Here is an 18466-nt window from a genome sequence, read left to right as displayed (position 1 = left end):
GACAGATCCGGCATAATTTACTGTCCTACCCTGCCCACAGTAAAGTTGTGCGTTGTGTCACAATGTGTTAAAGTGCAGTGTGGTACAGTGCAGTGTGTCATGGTACAGTGTGATACAGTGCAGTGTGTTAAAATACAGTTTTACAGTACAGTGTGTTAAAAGTGCACTGGGGTTCAGTGTATTACAGTACAGTATGTAACAGTGCGTTACAGTGCAGTGTTACAGTATAGTGTGTTACAGTGCACTGTGGTTCAGTGTATTACAGTGCAGTGTGTTATAGTGCAGTGTGTTGCAGTGCAGTCAGTGTGTTACCGAGTGCAGTGTTAGTGTGTTACAGTGCAGTTTCACATTACAGTGTGTTACATTGTGTTATAGTAGTTTTATATTGCAGTGTAGTACAGTATGTTATAGTACAGTTTGGTGCAGTGTGTCACAGTACACTGTGTTATAGTACAGTGTAGTGTATTATAGTGCTGGGTGCATATAGTGTAGTGTGGTACGGTGTGTTATAGTGCAGTGTGGTACAGTGTGTCACAGTGCAGTGTGGTACAGTGTGTTACAATGTGGTATAGTGTGTTACATTGTTACAATACAGTGTGTTACAGTGCAGTGTGGTAGTTTGTTACAGTACAGTGTTACAATGTTATAGTGTAGTGTGTCACAGTACAGTGTAGTACGGTGTTACAGTGTAGTGTGTTACAGTGCAGTGTGGTGTGGTACAGTGTTACAGTACAGTGTAGTACAGTAGTGTGTTATAGTGCAGTGTTACAGTATATAGTGCATCACTCTCCCTGTATCCCAACTCCCTCCTCCTCCCATCTCCTGTTCTCTCTTTACATTTTCCAAAAAGCTTCTATCAGTATCCTTCCTTTCCCTCCCTCTCACCCTTTCGCTTTACCTCGCTCTGAATGTACCCCTCCTTCTCTCCCTTTACCCATTCCTCCCAGCCTTTCTTCCTTCCCTCTTCCCCTTTTCTCCCTCTCTCTCTCCTTCCCTTCTCTCCCCCACCCTCTCTCCCTCCTTTCCTCCTTCCCTCCCTCTGCTTCCCTTTCTCTCTCTCCCTCTCAGGGGATCTTGCTCTCAGCTGTAAACATGTTACATGTCAGTGGATAAATCGCTCTCTCTGAGTGTCTGTGGCTCTGTGAGTCTCCTCGGTGCCTCAGTGTTCATTTATCACAGGTCAATGTGCAGAAACACTGGTGCAGCCCAGTCAGTCAAACGGATGGCACGCCAGTCAGTCAGAGCAGCACTTAGTTACCAACTCTGTCTGTGTCTGTGCGCCAGCCAGTCCGTGTGTGTGTCAATTCATCAGTCGGTCAATCAGTCAGTCAGTCAGTCAGTCAGTCAACAATTAGTTATTGGCATCAGTTAGAGTTGGGACTCTCTCCAGTGCGTGTGTTTCCCTTCCGCTCTGGTCCTGCCACGTGGAATAATTAGCTTGTTAGCTTTCAAGTTTGTTAGTCCATTCGTTAGTGGGCTGAAAGGGGACTGGTGCTTTCCGTGCAGGGTATGTTTCATCACGGCTGATGCCGAGCCCAAAAAAGGAAAGATGAAATACACAAATGTGGCAAACAATTAAAAATCAACACGGAAGCGAATCGAAGATGGATCCAATTGTGTGTGTTTGTTTGAACACAGTCTGCCACTGTTTCTGCCTGGACTGTTATTTAAGAGGAGATAGAGATGCAGAGGCTTTGGAAAAGGATCCAGGAGGAGAGGAGAAAGAAAGGGAGAGATAGAAAAAGTGAGCGAGAGAAAGGAGAGAAGGGTCCAAAGGAGGCATCTGAGAATGAGAGCATAGAGGGGGGAGAGTAAGAAAGCGAAGGGAGGGAGGGAGGGAGAGAGTGGGAGAAAGGCATAGAGAGAGAGGGCTGGAGACGGAGAGAGCGATGCTTGTTTAATGTCCCTCTGAGGGCCATATTCAAACAGCATTCCCCATCGCCCTGAGTTTACTGCTCAGCTTCCGAAACCGATTAAAAATAAATAAATATAAAATAAAACAAACCTCCAGATGTTTCCAAATGAGATGGAGGGGTTTACTCCCCCACAGGGCCCAGGTGGTGGTGGTGGGGGGGCAGTACAGCATCATGAGGGCTTATCAGGGCTACTGGGAGGGACTATCTGACTGACTGATACACTGACTGACACACACACTGACTAACTGACTGACTGATACACACACACTGACTGACTGAGTCCAGTTGACACAGTTTACTGGTAAACTGCTACACTGTTACACTGATATATTGCCTGCCAGCCTATCTGCCTATATACACTGATATGCTGATATGCTGGCACCCTGACTATATGATAGGGTCAGGCTATATATATTCATATCAGTTTTGTTTTTCTTTATTGATGATTAGAATATCGAGGTGAGAGAATGAAACTGGTATTTTTGTAAACACCATCTCCAATCAGGGCAGGTATTAGACTGGCGAGTGAATCTGAAAAAAACAAAGTCATACTATCAAATACAGTCTTACAGCCCAAACCCAAACCACAAACAACTCTGTGGTCACTCTCACTTTGTCAGTCAGTCTGTCTGTGCTTCTTGTCACTAAGCCCCTATTGTCAGCAGGCGTTGCAGAAGTTCACTCTTTTCTGCCAATCTGTCAATGACAACATCGGTATCCAAAGCCATAAGTATTTCTTTTTCAGTTGCCATCGGCATAAATGCCTCCAAATGATTGTTGGATAGGGTACTCCTGAGTCGATTTATTTCACAAGTTTGAGAGTATAGACAAACTATTAACTGTCAGCTGTAGGCTGACGCTAGATGTGCGCCAGTTTTCTCCCTCCCCAACTCATCCTCGATAACTACTACACTGTTCTCTGCAGCAGCAGAACCAGAACTTTTTTTAAGTAAGTCTGTTAATTTGGCACCTTTAGAAGCGTCTTCCTCAAGAGCCTTTTTTTGGTATCTCTCACTTTTTCGGCACCTTCTTTGACTCAAAAAAGAAAATGTGCATAACCATAAGCTCCGCCTCCTCATTAGCCAATCAGAAAACCGTGCTGGCCCATTTAGCTAAGTAGTATGCCGGCCGTTGCATACAGATTGGCCAAATGCTTGTTATGACAGAAATAGTGCAAAAAAACATATTTTTCTACTTCGACTGGCCTACCTAACTAAAAAATGGTCCTGCCCATCTGGCATTTGCCACAATGTGCCAGATGGCCAATCTGCCTATGGGTCTGGGTCATATCGCCCAAACCTATGATACGATACTGTGCCTGACTGACACACTGAGATACTTGTGTGACCGATACACTGCCTGACGATATGATACCGTGCCTGACTGACTGACTGACTGACTGACTGACACACTGAGACTGACCGATTTACACACCGGCTGTGACTTTCCCCCACTAGCTAACTACTCCTCCTTGCCCGTAACATGACCAGGGAGCGAGACACACACAGAGGGAGAGGGAGAGAGGGAGCACTCAGACAGAGTAACTTATTGACATGAAATAGGTCTACAGCACAGAGCAACATCCCTGGAGAAGGACAGAGAGCAAAGGAGAGAGAGAGGGGGGGAAGGAGAAAACCAGGAGGCACAGAGGAAGGGACCGAGAGAAAGGGCACGAGAAAATACTTTCTTCATCTCTCTATCTTCCTGCTTTCCTCCCCCCCACTCCCTCCCTTTCTCTCTGGGACAATCTGTGTTGCTAGAGGGAGGCAGGGTGCAGAACTGTGGCTGTCCTCTTTTTCTCTCCCCCCTGCCATTCTCTCTCTCTCTCTCTCTCTCTCTCTCTGTGATTTCATGTGTCATTTTGCCCTGTAGCTGGACGCCAAACCCGCCTATGTCATCACAAAGAGAGAGACAGAGAGAGAGGGGGGGAGGGGGGAGAGAAGCAAGGCAAGGGGGTATGAGGGCATAGGAAAAAATTATGAAAAAGACAACCACAAAAAAAAGAGAGGGGAGGGGGGAGCCCTGAGGTGTATGCTCTAACCCCGACACCCCCTGTTCTCTCTGTGACAGCTGGTGCACAGCGGGGCACTCTGGCCATGCCAACACAGAGCCGGGCCCAACAGCACACGCACAGCACACACACACTCACACGAGTACACACACTGACACAGCACAGCCCATACATACGAACACACACACTGTAGTAACTGGAGTAACCCACTCTATCACACACAGCCCCACACTACACCACAGCACAGTGACACACTGACAAAGCCAGAGTCACACACTGCACACTGTAAACTGTACCCAGGTAATGCCAGACACGGGACCTCGATCACAAGTGTGTAGATGTCAGTGCCAGGGTGAAACACACGTGCCACAGAGATCCAGGCTTTGGCATTTCAGCAAGCTGGATATCGAAAAAGGGGGGAGCGTCTTATTTCATTTGTGTGTTATTAGCATGTTACTGACATCGTATTAACATGTTATTAACCTGGCATTAACACTATTAACGTGTTATTAATCTTATTAACTGTGATGAAAAAGAGCTGGTCATACCAGTTTCATTTTATTTTTATGGTTGACTGTCTTAACACAAATACCCTGGGAAAATGGGACAGAGGGAATGGGTTAGGAATAACAAGAGAGGGGGAAAGAAGGGGGAGCAGAGAGAGATCTAAGAGGAGGGACAGAGAGAGAGAGAGAGAGAGAGAGAGAGAATGCATTACTGGCTTTATCCGTTCCCCATTGCCCCTGTTCTGGAGCACCAGACCTGTGTGTCAACCCTGATGTAACTTTGTCGTGTCAATAAAGCTTTCTTGAATTTAACTGAATTGAAGAACTAGAGGAAAAGAACACGGAGGAGAGGAGGGAAGGGAAGATGGAGAGAGAGAGAGAAAAGATGGAAGGAGAGAATGAGAGGGAAAGATGTAGAAACAGGGGGAGGGAGAGACAGAGAGAGAAAAGGAGGGGAGAGTGCGGCGAGAGATGGATGTGGAGAGAGGGAGAGGCAGTATGTAATGTGATGCACGTTGTCATAGACACCGACACATGCATCCGTCATTAAGGCTGCTATGTTAGTCATTAATGTTAATTACAGTGTACATGGCCATGTTCGTGCTGATTGACTGCACTGCCTCAGAGACGGCCGGGTGGGGCGCCCTCCGCGGGGCAGGAGTCGACACTGTGGACACACCAGCCGGCACAGCCCCACGATACAGTGTGTACAGTGTCTTAAAGTGTTACAGCACTACAGTGCAGTGTGTTAAAGTGTTACAGCACTACAGTGCAGTGTGGTAAAGTGTTACAACACTACAGTGCAGTGTGTTAGTGTTATAGCACTACAGTGCAGTGTGTTAAAGTGTTACAGCACTACAGTGCAGTGTGGTAAAGTGTTACAGCACTACAGTGCAGTGTGGTAAAATGTTACAGCACTACAGTGCAGTGTGGTAAAGTGTTACAGCACTACAGTGCAGTGTGGTAAAGTGTTACAGCACTACAGTGCAGTATGGTAAAGTGTTACAACACTACAGTGCAGTGTGTTAGTGTTATAGCACTACAGTGCCGTGTGGTAAAGTGTTACAACACTACAGTGCAGTGTGTTAGTGTTACAGCACTATAGTTCAGTGTGTTGAAGTGTTACAGCCTACAGTCCAGCATGTTAGTGTTACAGAACTACAGTCAAGTGTGTTAAAGTGTTACAGCACTAAAGTCCACTCGATCTGCGAGTACCCCCCACCCCTGCTAATTTAGATGTATATAATTTGTATAAAATTACAGAATAATAAAGTTTGTTTGAATTTAAATAAATTGGAAAGCAATACAGATTCAGAAAGTTTCATTTTATTTTTATTAAGATGGTGAAGTAGTACAACAGTTTTTAATATTATTATTATTATTATTATTATTATAACTATTTTGTATTTAACACGTGCTGTACCAGTAAGTAGAATTGAAACGTGACAGAAGAGAAGAAATGTCCCTGTCTAGCAGATGTTAAATGCGCCACTATAAACCCGGATGTGGTAAATCTACCTGAATCTATACCATTTTACAGCGCATGTGTTGCATGATTACTATTACTTGTGTTATTGTGGTTATGTGACAGTAAATTATACTGTGTATATGTATATATATGTATATGTATATATATATATTGCATAACAACATAACACACGTAATAGTAATCACAAAACACTTGCACTGTAATGTGTTGCATTCTGCATATATTTACCATGACAGCCTGCATGTGGTATTTGTTAGTTTCACATATTTAATGATTAACATAATACTTGTAGTTTGAATGTCTTTGGTCTTATTTTGTAACTTGATTGGATAAAAAAACAATAAATATTGTGTGTTAAAGTTACAGCACTGCAGTCCAGTGTTAAAATGTTACAGCACTGCAGTCCAGTGTGTTAAAGTGTTACAATACTACAGTCCAGCGTATTAGTGTTACAGCACTACAGTCCAGCATTTTGAAGTGTTACAGCGCTGCAGTCCAGTGTATTAGTGTTACAGCACTACAGTCCAGAGTGTTCCCATGTTAAGGTGTCATGAGCTGCAGGCCAGCCCTTGTACAAATGGGGCCGCTGAGGCAGAAAAGCACACATTACACATTACTCTCACTTCACACTTCTGTCTGAACACATTTCCTCAACAACAGGGTCAGCAGCACCTGCAGCTGGCCTACATTACACGCTGTCAGGCCTGGATCCTGTTATTATTCATCAGGCGGTCGGTGTCAGTATATCGCATCATATCAGATCGCAGACTAGGAGGCTGTGCTTGGCTCAGTGTGGCTGTAATCTACCGCGGTGTTTCCCAAACACCTGTCCAGTCCGCAGCCGCTGGCGTCCTGCACTCCCTCCCCTGCATTCCTTTCAAACCCATATTTGAAAAAAATCTATAAAAATATGAAGAAAATCATGCTTAATGCTCCCAGCGTGTGGTGTGGTCATGGTTTTATTGGCGGTTATGTTTCTTTCATGCGGTATGAGTGCATGTGTGGCGTGAGGATGTGCCCAAATGCTTGAGGCCTCAATCAACCAATCGGGAAAGACTATGGTAATACCTGACTGGCTATAATATTCAACATGGCTGCGGCAAGGTTTTTTGAACTGGTATTTGGACACAGATATAAGCAATGACAGGTCATTCTGAAATACAAGACGTATGTTTTCAGTAGTCTGGTAAGGAGACATCAAAATGTGGGCCCTGCCAGCGCAACGCAAAATACAACCCTATCGTGCCTCTCCCAGCACCTTGAGGGGGCGGAGGGTTGCAATCCACTCTGAACCTACCCTGGTGCGTCTCAGTGAGTTAGGCCATGGATTAAACATTTGCATCACTGCACTGTCAGGCTTGTAGGCCGTGCGCTGGTCAGCCCAGTCCTCATATAAATGCAGGATATTATGGTTTAACTACAAATCTGGCTCAAGCATTTAAACTTTCGCCTCCCTAATAACTCCCAAGGGATTTGAAGGGGGAAGGTGAGTGGAGGGCTTGGGGCGTGCCGTCCCGGGACAGCGAGTGGCAGCCCCGTCTCTTCTCCCGGTCTCATTAGCGAGTGGGCCATGCAGACTGGGGAGCCATTAGATCATTACAGTCCATCCATTATTAACGCCCAGAGAGAGAGAGAGAGGGAGGGAGAGGGAAAGAGAGTGAGAGAGGTTGCCCACTGCAGGGATCCTCAAACTTTCACATAATCTCTCCCTCCCCTCAGCTTAGTGGGAGCCAAGAAGGAGGTATAGAGAGAGGGGGGGAGAGAGAGGGAGAGGGATTCCCTTTCTTTCATTTTCAGTGCTGTTGTAACTATTTGTGACTCACTGAAGTCAATACAGTACACCCAGTTAGGAGAAACGCTGGGTTTAGTACTGAAACTAGTCTTCGATCTCCCTTCCTCTTCCTCTCTCTCTCTCTCTCTCTCGGTTAATCTCTCTCCTTCCATCTTTCTCTCTCCCTTCCGTTCAGTCCCTCTTCCTCTCTGTGTTTGTCCCTCTCTTTCTGTCAGTCCCGCTTCCTATCTTTCAGTTCCTCTCTCTCCGAACTGTGGAACGCATAGGGAAACCATAGAGAGGCAGAGAGAGAGAGAGATGGAGAAGGAGTGAAACAGAGAGATGAGAGAGAGAGAAGGGGAGGGGGCTCTGTGTCCAGCTCTGCAGATTGCCTGTTTATTTCCAATCACACACACTGAACAGCACTGACTACATCACTACAGAGAGGGGGGAGGCAAAAGCAGAGACAGACACAGGGAAAAATGGATGAGTGAGAGAGTGATGAGAGACAGAGAGAGGGGTATGGAGGGAAAGGGAGAAGAAGAATAACAGGGAGATGAAAGTGATGACCAGGAAGCCAGGGGAAGGAGAAAGAAGGAGGAAGGGAGAGGGGGAGAGGGAGACGAGAAACAGAAAGCGGTTTATTTTCAATCAGACACAGCGCCCACTGTATCATTACAGAGAGGGGGGGGGCTCTGTGTGGGAGAGAGAAGGGAGGGGGGGAAGAGGACAGGAGGAAAAGGAGAATTAAACGGAGGATGGAGAGAGAGATGAAGGCAGTGAGAGGGAAAACTGTTTATTCCCCATCACACACATTGCACAGCACTGGGAGGGAGGGAGGGAAGAATGAGATTGGGGAGAGAGAGAAAGAGAGAGGGGTGAGGGGGACTGTTGAGGAGGAGAGAGAGGGAGAGAGGTAGACAAAGGGGGGGGGGTGCATTTAAAACTGTTTATTTCTAGACCCTGCAATCACTTTGCATTTTACAGACCATTAGAGATGGAGGGAGACCAGGAGAGAGGGATGGAGTGAGAGGACAAGAAGGATGGAGAGGGAGAGAGGGAGGAAGATGGGGAGAGAGAGATTATCAGTGTGTGTGCTAATTCCATCAGTGCCAGTGTGATATCAGGATATATAGTGTACAGGGTTGGACTACAGAGAGACTGCGTGTGCTACCATGGTCATGGCCAGTGGGTAGAGTGGTGCTTGTATTTGTGAGTCAAAGGTCAGGTTAAACACTCATCTGGAGGGTCAAAGGTCACCAGAAGCTTCCACATATGGGAATACACATCCCATATGGAACACACACATTTATCAATTTATATGATTAGATCGTATTCTTAATATTATGAATGTGTGACCCAGGATAGTCTAAATCACAGTGAGCAAAACTGGAACCCGAGTCCCAGGTCTTACAGAGGAGAGCATGAGTTTTAAAACGAGGTACAACACTCTGCCCTGACCCGATCCGTCACCAAGATGTGGGGGCTGCTCAGTGTGTGTGCAGCAGCAGTGTGTGTCACTGGAGCATGCGTGGCTGCAGTGTGTGTAGCTGCAGTGCGTCACGGCAGTGTGTGTAATGGCAGCATGTGTTGCTGCAGTGTGCATGGCTGCAGTGTGCACGGCTGCAGTTTGTGTAACGGCAGTGTGTGTGTGGCTGCAGTGTGTGGGGTTGCAGTATGCATAGGAGCAGTGTGTGTTGTGGCAGTGTGTGTAGCTGCAGTGTGTGTCGCTGCAGTGTGCATGGTGGTAGTGTGTGTCGCTGCAGTGTGTATGGCGGCAGTGTGTATGGCGGCAGTGTGTGGGGTTGCAGTATGCATAGGGACAGTGTGTGTTGTGGCAGTGTGTGTAGCTGCAGTGTGTGTAACTGCAGTGTGTGTCGCTGCAGTGTGCATGGTGGTAGTGTGTGTCGCTGCAGTGTGTATGGCTGCAGTGTGTGGGGTTGCAGTATGCATAGGGGCAGTGTGTGTCGCTGCAGTGTGCATGGCGGCAGTGTGTGTAATGGCAGTGTGTGTGGCGGCAGAGTGTGTAGCTGCAGTGTGCATAACGGCAGTGTGCATAACGGCAGTGTGCATGGCAGCAGTGTGCGCAGCGGCAGTGTGTGTAACTTCAGTGTGTGTAGCTGTGTACAGGGCGCTATAACTCGGAGTGACAGGTTTAGTAACGGTTGCCATGGCGGAGGGGCACTCCCGTGGGCTGCGGACACAGCAATTAAACTGCCAGTAAAAAAATTTAATCAACTAATAATGTACCCCGTACTGTTAATTAGCACTCTGTCAAGAAAATGAATATTTAAAGGGCTTCATTCTCTCCATCTCTCTGCCCCTCTCCTTCATCCCTCTCTCTGCTGTATTCTCTCCACCTTCCTCTCTCCCTTCCTCTCCCCCACTCTCTCTGTTCGTTTCCATCACCTTTTCTCTCTCCCTCTGTCACACTCCGTTTCCCTCTCTTCCTAGCAGACTGCCTCCCTCTCCCTCCTCCTTCCCTTTCTTTCTTTCCCAGCCCCCTTGCGCTCCACCTCTCCTCCATCCTTCTCCTCTCCCTCTCTCGCTCTGCCACGCTCAACTTCTGTCTCTCTCCATTACTCTCCCTCTCATTCATCCTCTCTCTACCTGCCACATTCTGGCTTTCCCCCCTTCCCAGAAAAATCTCTCCCCCTGTTTCTTTGCACACCTCTTCTGAACTCTCTCCCATGTTCTCTCTGCCCTCTTCTCCCCCACCCATCTCTCCCTCTCATTCTTTCTACGCTGCTGTCATCCTCTCTCTCTCCACATTTTCCTTCAACCACCCTCCCTTTCTGTCTGTGACAGTCCCTCTCCCTTCATTTCTCTTTCATTTCCCTTAAACCTCTGTCTGTGTGTGTGTTTCAGTCCATCTACCTCCATTCATCTCTCTCTCTCCAGCCTCTCTAGGCCCCGTATCTGCCTGCCCACTATTTGTTCCTGAACATCCCTCCCTTCCTCTGTTCCTCCTCCCCCCTCCCCCTCTCTCTCCCTCTCTCATTTCTCTCAAATTAAAATCTAATATTCGGAGGCGTTTTACCAGCACAGTTAAACCCGATATACAGTATCCCCTGATCTGCTATTCAGCACAACAGCTGTGCACTGTAGCCCCGCTATAGACAGACTGGAGCAGCACTACAATGCAGCCCAGCAACACCACCCTGTAGCCCAGCAACACTACACTGTAACACAACAATGCCAGACTGTCGCTCAGCAACACCACCACCCTGTAGCCCAGCAACAATACACTGTAACGCAACAATGCCAGACTGTCACTCAGCAACACCACCCTGTAGCCCAGCAACGCCACACTGTAACAGAACAATGCCACACTGTAGCCCAGCAACACCAACACCCTGTAGCCCAGCAACAATACACTGTAACACAACAATGCCAGACTGTCACTCAGCAACACCACCCTGTAGCCCAGCAACGCCACACTGTAACAGAACAATGCCACACTGTAGCCCAGCAACACCAACACCCTGTAGCCCAGCAACAATACACTGTAACACAACAATGCCAGACTGTCACTCAGCAACACCACCCTGTAGCCCAGCAATGCCACACTAACACAACAATGCCACACTGTAGCCCAGCAACACCAACACCCTGTAGCCCAGCAACACTACACTGTAACACAACAATGCCAGACTGTTGCTCAGCAACACCACCACACTGTAACACAACAATGCCACTGTAGCCCAGCAACACCACACTGTAACACAACACCACCACACTGTAGCCCAGCAACACCACCATACTGTAGCTCAACAAAACTACACTGTAACACATCAATGCCACTGTAGCCCAGCAACACCACACTGTAACACAACAACGCCACACTGTAGCCCAACAACACTACACTGTAACATAACAACACCCAACTGTAGCCCAGCTGCAGACAGATTGGCAGCAGCATCAGCCAGTGATTATAATTTATAACTTAAATAACAGGTTTCTACACAGGTGAAAGCTGGAGGAGGGGGACAATGAGGAAGAGGAGGAGGAAGAGAAGAAACAGGGGGGAACAGAAAACAAATGCAGCAGCAGAAGGAGGAGAAGGGAGGAGAGGAGTTAAAGAAGGAGTGGGGAGACAGAGCAGGACAGGGAGGGGGAGCAGAGGAACAGAGCATTAAAAAACAACAACAGTCACAGGTGAAACAAACAGGGGAGTGATGCAACAACAGCCCCCGGAGGAGCGGCGGTGTGGTCCAAACAGGGTGACGCAAACCCGGCTCCCTGGGACCCGCACGGCCCCAGTTTGGGGTGTTGTTGTTGTTGTTTTTCCGATGGAGAGTGATGCAACAACTCTGCCCCTGTGAGGGGAACGCAACACAAGACCAGAGGAGGAGACAGTAAAAGGGGAGAGAGAATAGAGAAAGAGATGGAGAGTGTGAAAGAAGAGAGTTCTACAGAGGGAGAGAAAGTTGTTTATCAAATAAATGTTAACGTGATGATAGAGTTGTTATGAATTATTATTTTGTATTATTATTTTTTTTATTTCTTGGCAGACGCCCTTATCCAGGGTGACTTACAACATAAGTGCAAACAAAGTGCAATAGGTTTCTTATACACATTTCTTTCTTTAAATATTCTCTTTAACTTTTCTATTCATTCATTTATTTTATTTATTTATTATCAGTTCTTTCTCCTCCTCTCCTATTCCTCCCGTATCCTTATCAGTCACTCCCGTTTGTGGTCTATGGTTGCTATTATATACACTTATTTTTGTTCTCCCTATGTTTAACAATATGTATTATGATGTAAACTGCTTTGGCAATATTGCTAACAATGGTTATACCAGTAAAGCACAGTTGAATTTAAGTGAGTTCCATAGAGAGAGAGGTGGGGGAGAGAGAAAGAGAAAGAAAGAGTTCCTTAGAGAGAGAGAGAGATGGAGAGAGTTGTTTAGAGAGAGAAAGAGAGGGAGAGAGGGAGGGAGGGTAAATTATTGAGATGGGGAGAGAGTTGTTTAGAGAGCGAGGGAGATGCAGAGAGAGGTAGAAAGAGAGAGAGCGATGAGGATAAATGAAGTGTCAGCCTGCATACGCCTGTCTCTTAATTAACCCTGCTAAAAGCTTTCTCGTTAGGCTTCTGATATTTACCCCGAGAGATGGGTGTCTGGGTTTCAAAAGAGTGGGGCATGCGTGTGTGCGTGAGTCAGGGTGCATCTGCCCGTGTCTGTGTGATAGTGTGCGTGTGCCTACTTGTGGCTGTGTGCATGTGTGCGTGTGTGCATGTCTGTCTGTGCACCTGTGTTTTAGTGATGTGTGTACACCGAGCTCAGTCACATGTTTGTCAGTGCACGTGTTCATCAGTTTGAGTGCGGATGTCAATTTTTCCCTCTCTCCATTTCTCTGAGTCTATCTCTCCCTTTTCCCTCTTCCTCCCTACATCGCTCCCTCCCTCTCCTACTTCCCGTGTTTTCCCATCTCTCCCTCCCCCTCTCTCTCTTCCTCCCGGTCTCCTCCCCCCCTCTCCCCGTCTCTCAGTGAATAGGTGCTGTGTTGAGGCTGCGTTGTCAGTCTGGTCACATCCCTCAGTGTATCTGTGCTGGGCCGCGTGTTTAACCTCCCGGAGAGAGCTAGCTCTGGCAATTACTGCGCCCGTGCTAATTACCATTGCTAATTAATATCGGATCGCAGCACCACGTGGACCCGGCCCGCCTGAGGGACGCGCACCCAGGACACAGCACTGGGCGGACTGACACACACACACACACGCAAACTGACCTCCACTGGCCTGCAGTACTGTGATAAGGGGCTGTTCTGTACTGCACTGTATCGTGCTGTCCAACTACAGGCTAGTATAGAGAATTGGCTAATCCACATATACTGGCAAATATAGCATATTGTGCTGTTCAGCTGTAGTATAATACAGAACAGCACTGTGCTGTACAGCTACCCTATACAGTAACACTGTGCTGCGTCCATGCTGTGGCATGGAGCTGCACAGCTGCAGTGCATTGTGGGAGTAGCAGCACACTGTCCTACTGTCCCCCGCAGCCTTGGCCCTCTAGCAGACAGATGCACAGACACCAGGAGGGACAGAAGGACAGATGCACTGACAGAGCTCCCTCAGCCTGTGGTGTTCCTGCACTGTGGAGAGAGGGATGGAGGGATGGATGGGGGCTCCCAATGGCTGTTATGTAACTGTTCTTTGGTAATATACAGCTCTCTCTTGCTCTCTCTCTCTCCTCTGTCTGTCTCCATCTCCCTCATCTCTGTCTCTCTCTCCATCCGTTTCTCATGCTGTGGTTACCTCTCCTCAATCCCCACCTTAGTGCTCACAGAGAAAAAGAGAAATAAAGAGAGGGATGGAGAAGGAAAACAGAGAGGCTTAGAGAAGGAAAAGCCGAGGGAGAGGAGAGCGAGAAAGAGAGAGAGGGAGAAGACAGAGGGAGAGGGAGAGGATGGGTCAAAGACGATGGCAGAAAAGAGAATGAACAAATGAAAGACAAATAAGAACAGAGAGAAAGAGACAAAAGACAGGCAGAGAAGGAGAGAGACAGATGCTCAGAGGCAGTGAGGGAGCGGGGGGGGGAGTGCGAGTGTGGTGGCGAGAGTGTTATTTTAATAATAGAATAAGCTAATAAACACAGCACTATAAAACCGCACATCTTCAGCTTTTACTGCCGGCTGTTGACTCTCAGTCTCAGAGCTGCCGTAATTTCAGTGCCCCCCACCCCCCCCCCCACACACACACACACACTCACTCATCTAACTGCAATCTGCCTCCTTGCCTTCCCTCCTTCTCTTGCTCCCTGCCTTACACGCTCTCTCTCTCTCTGTCTGGCATGCGTTCTGGAGATTTTTCACATTTGAGACAGAGTGTGGCTGTCAGTGTGTCAGTCAGTCAGTCAGTGTATCAGTCGTACAGTCAGTGTGTCAGTTATGCAGTCGGCGTGTCAGTCATACATTCAGTGTGTCAGTCAGTCAGTGTGTCAGTATATACTAAGTGTGTCAGTACACAGTCGGTGTGTCAGTATACACTAAGTGTGTCAGTTATACAGTTGGTGTGTCAGTCTTTATACAGTCGGTGTGTCAGTAATACAGTCAGTGTATCAGTTGTTCAGTCAGTGTGTCAGTCGTACAGCCAATGTATTATGTTCTGTTGTTCTGTAAGTGGGAGTCACTCAGCCTGACAGTAATTTCAGCCTCCAAATTAAATTCCAATCGCTTCATAAATCTCCCTGGATACGCGGGATCTCCCTCCTCCACCTCCACCTCCACCTCCCCCTCTCTCTTTCTCTCTTTCTCTCTCGCCATCTCTCTCCCCCCCGCCTTCTCTTCTCCTCGAACCTGCCCCCCCTCTCTCCTTAAATGAGAAATTGAAAAGGCACAGATAGGTTTCTACGTGCGCTGTGTGATTAAACAGTCTGACACACACCGACACTCAGACTGACACCTACACACACACACACACACAGTGACTGACAGCTACACACACACACACACACACACTCACTCACTGAAACTGAAACTAACACCTACACACACATGCATGCACACACTGGCACACACAGGCAATCACCCACAGATACTGACACTCACACTCGCAATGCCCCTAGAGCTGTGCCACTGCGTGTCACTCATGACCACCCCCAATCTCTCCTACCCCCCCAACAACACAGACAGCGGGTACGATCGCAGGCTCACTGCACACCAGACCTACTGCCACATGAGCACAGAGCGAACAGTGCCCGGGGAGGGAGATTGGCCGAGACAGTCATTTAAGCCACGGTAATTGCGTGATACTTAACAGGCGGGTGGCACTGCCAGAGAGAGAGAGAGAGAGAGAGAGAGACAGAGAGTGAGGGAGGGAGGGAGGGAGGGAGGGAGGGGGGAGGAGGATGCACAGGGAGAGACTCGGCCGGGGGACATGAGCAATGCCGAGTGGCATCCAGTGGGTGACAGGCAGAAAAATTGAAGTGGACAGGACAGTCACCCAGTCAACCCCTACTCCCTCTCTCTCTCAAATTCACATTAAAACAAAAACTTTATTGGCATGACTAAGCTACATCAGTACTGCCCAAGCATTGTCATAAAGGTCCAGTGTTTAGGAACAGGGTGATGGCCAACATGCTCTCTCTCTCCTACTTTGCCACAATCACATACCCTATCAACCTGTCTCTGTCTCCATCTCATGCTCTCTGCATTTCTTTCTCACATTCTCACTCTATTGGAGCCAGCGCTGTGGGGACTATAGTATAGTATAGAGCCCAGACTGGAGCCAGCGCTGTGGGGACTATAGTATAGTATAGGAACCAGACTGGAGCCAGCGCTGTGCGGACTATAGTATAGTATAGGGGCCAGACTGGAGCCAGCGCTGTGGGGACTATTGTATAGTATAGTAGCCAGACTGGAGCCAGCGCTGTGGGGACTATAGTATAGTATAGGGCCCCAGACTGGAGCCAGTGCTGTGGGGACTATTGTATAGTATAGGGGCCCAGACTAGAGCCAGCGCTGTGGGGACTATAGTATAGTATAGGGGCCCAAACTGGAGCCAGCGCTGTGGGGACTATAGTATAGTATAGGAACCAGACTGGAGCCAGCGCTGTGCGGACTATAGTATAGTATAGGGCCCAGACTGGAGCCAGCGCTGTGGGGACTATAGTATAGTATAGTAGCCAGACTGGAGCCAGTGCTGTGGGGACTATTGTATAGTATAGGGGCCCAGACTAGAGCCAGCGCTGTGGGGACTATAGTATAGTATAGGGGCCCAAACTGGAGCCAGCGCTGTGGGGACTATAGTATAGTATAGGAACCAGACTGGAGCCAGCGCTGTGCGGACTATAGTATAGTATAGGGGCCAGACTGGAGCCAGCGCTGTGGGGACTATAGTATAGTATAGTAGCCAGACTGGAGCCAGCGCTGTGGGGACTATAGTATAGTATAGGGCCCCAGACTGGAGCCAGTGCTGTGGGGACTATTGTATAGTATAGGGGCCCAGACTAGAGCCAGCGCTGTGGGGACTATAGTATAGTATAGGGGCCCAAACTGGAGCCAGTACTGTGGAGACTATAGTATAGTATAGGGGCCAGACTGGAGTCAGTGCTGTGGGGACTATAGTATAGTATAGGGGCCAGACTGGAGCCAGCGCTGTGGGAACTATAGTATAGAATAGGGGCCCAGACTGGAGCCAGCGCTGTGGGGACTATAGTATAGTATATGGGCCAGACTGGAGCCAGCGCTGTGGGGACTATAGTATAGTATAGGGCCCAGGCTAGAGCCAGCACTGTGGGGACTATAGTATAGTATAGGGGCCAGACTGGAGTCACAACCTGTTGTATTGATGGCAGCCTATTTTTAGGATGTGTCTTGAATATATTTGCGTAGACAGACACAGAGGAGCTGCGATCATTTGCTTTTTCGCTTCATCAGTAAAATCTGCTTCAGAGCCGACGCTTGTGAAACCTAAAGAGCATCTCCCTGCCAGAGAGTCTGCGTGCTACCACCACAGCACTGCAACAGTGCAGGGGCCCCAGTCAGTGTGTGACCCCAGGTGTGTCTATACAGTACAGTACAGGGGCCCCAGTCAGTGTGTGGGCCCCAGGTGTGTCTATACAGTACAGTACAGGGGCCCCAGTCAGTCAGTGTCAATACTCCAAGTGTAAACTCACTCCTCTCCTCATACTCAATCTACTTCCTTCTCTCTGTCTCTTCTTCTCTCGGCTCTTGGCTCTCCTCACACCTGCCCCCCTGCCGCCTCTCTGTGCGTGTCTGTCTGCAGGGCTGATTAGCAGTGTGAGTGACAGTCTCTCAGGGCCCTCAGACGAGTACCAGTGAAGAGCTTGTACCTGTCCTGGCAGCTGCTGTTCATGACACTCACACCCCCCGCCCCCCTTACACCTCTCTCTCTCTCTCTCTCTCTCTCGCTCTCTCTCGCACTTCTCTCTCTGCAGGTGTGAGCCCCCACTCATCAGACTACAGTATCTGTGCATGTCTGCATTTCTGTGCTGGTGTATGTTTGTGTGGGAGTGTGTGTGTATTTATATAGGCTGTGTGTGTCAGTATAGGCAGTGTGTGTGTGTGTTTATATAGGCTGTGTTTGTCAATATAGGCAGTGTGTGTGTGTTTAAATAGGCTGTGTGTGTCAATATAGGCAGTGTGTGTTTATATACACTGTGTGTGTGTTTATATAGGCACTGTGTGTGTATATAGGTTCTGTGTGTGTTTGTTTCAATAGGCTGTGTGTGTGTGTGTTAATACAGACTGTGTGTGTCAATATAGGCAGTGTGTGGGTGTGTGTTTACATAGTCTATGTATGTTTATATAGGCTGTGTGTATTAATATTAGCAGTATGTGTGTGTCAACATAAGCTGTGTGTATTGTTATATTGGCCGTGTGTGTGTTGATATAGGCACAATGCACATCCCCAGTTGTTATTCCCCACATGTTGCACTGCCAGCTGTTACCGACCGTACATCCCACACTTGGCAATAAATCCACTGTGCGTCTTATAATTATCATCATGGCTTGGTAAATGCTGATGACGTCACTGCGGCGCTCGTGTTACAGTGATGTCATTAACACTACCATTTCATTGAAGTAATATTCATAATAATCACCACCTTCTATGGACTTTGCAGGTGTGGTCTTGTCAGAAGTCGCCCTGGTCAAACATGTGAACTAATGCTGTATGAAGAAGATAAAAATGGGACCGGGAGTGGGATCCTCATTCCAGATTCCTATTCCCAATGCATTCACACACACCTGTCTCTCCTCTTCTCTGCACAGGGTGGCGCTCTGCACTGACTGACCGAGGAGA

At 48.0% G+C, this 18466-nt stretch overlaps 1 protein-coding gene across 3 annotated transcripts in view; it reads right to left on the bottom strand.

The window, feature by feature from the left end:
• Nucleotides 1-18466, bottom strand: part of macrod1 (mono-ADP ribosylhydrolase 1) — a 64050-nt gene that overhangs the window by 23073 nt on the left and 22511 nt on the right. The window lies entirely within an intron of this gene.

This window comes from Amia ocellicauda, chromosome 12 (genome assembly GCF_036373705.1).
Source record: "Amia ocellicauda isolate fAmiCal2 chromosome 12, fAmiCal2.hap1, whole genome shotgun sequence".
Lineage (NCBI taxonomy): Eukaryota > Metazoa > Chordata > Actinopteri > Amiiformes > Amiidae > Amia > Amia ocellicauda.
Note: the sequence above shows the minus strand (reverse complement) of the source record. Positions and strands in the feature narration are given on the sequence as shown.